We start from the raw sequence: 899 nt of genomic DNA, 5'->3' as shown, positions 1-899 counted from the left end.
TAGTGCTATAAGAAGCTGTCATGTGAAATGTGTAAAGTGAAATGAATGAAAGGTGTCAATCTCGGCATTTAATTTATAGTACACTGTAAAATCTAATTAGTTGGGCTTACTTAAAAAAAGCATGCAAACCGATTGCCTTGAAAAAACTAAGTAAAGTGAAATAGGAATAGTATGTAGGAATAGATGTTATCGGTACTGACAAATGCTTAGTATAGTTTACTTACACGAGAGTTCTAGTAACTAAAAAAGACCTGTAGGGGGTACTTGATCCTTTCATTTAGGTTTGCTCATGACTTAGTATAGCTACTCACTAACTCCCAGAGAGCATTGCGGCAGAATAAATTATGCAGTTGATTATATTTTGTAAACTGTATTTATGACAAAGAACTGCACAGTTGCAGATATTATAACAATCTATCGATAAACACACCTTGTCCTCTGTTTCTCGCTCTGCGTCGCCGTGGTCTGCGGACTGAAGAATGCGCTGAAAGATGGGGAGGAGCCGAAGTCTGCCGCTGTTTTCATATGAAATATTACATTTAAAGGGGACTGAGGCGATCAAGAATTTATCACGATGGAGCTGATCGCTAAATTTTTAGGTGGGCTATAGCCCCCGTAAAAATGGCCTAGCAACGCCCATGGGATTTACACAATACCCAATTATAAGCTTCTTAAAGTATTTATGAAAAAAAAAAAAAAAAATTTGCAAAATTTCGTTGACTATCACAAGCACATAAAAATAATTTATTATTGATTTAATTAGGAGATAGGTCACCTTCAAAAAGCAACCTATATATTACTTTTTTTCGCTTGAGACCAAATTAATCGAAGTTCCAAGTGCCCAACCAAAGGGAGCGCTAATCACTATAATGGGGAGTTAAAAAAAATTTTTTTTTAGC

At 35.7% G+C, this 899-nt stretch overlaps 1 long non-coding RNA gene across 1 annotated transcript in view; it reads right to left on the bottom strand.

Moving 5' to 3' along the window:
* The window catches only part of LOC107723146 (uncharacterized), an 18265-nt gene that overhangs the window by 15774 nt on the left and 1592 nt on the right, over positions 1-899 (bottom strand). The window lies entirely within an intron of this gene.

This window comes from Sinocyclocheilus rhinocerous, unplaced genomic scaffold (genome assembly GCF_001515625.1).
Source record: "Sinocyclocheilus rhinocerous isolate Xijiao unplaced genomic scaffold, SAMN03320098_v1.1 scaffold1867, whole genome shotgun sequence".
NCBI lineage: Eukaryota > Metazoa > Chordata > Actinopteri > Cypriniformes > Cyprinidae > Sinocyclocheilus > Sinocyclocheilus rhinocerous.
Note: the sequence above shows the minus strand (reverse complement) of the source record. Positions and strands in the feature narration are given on the sequence as shown.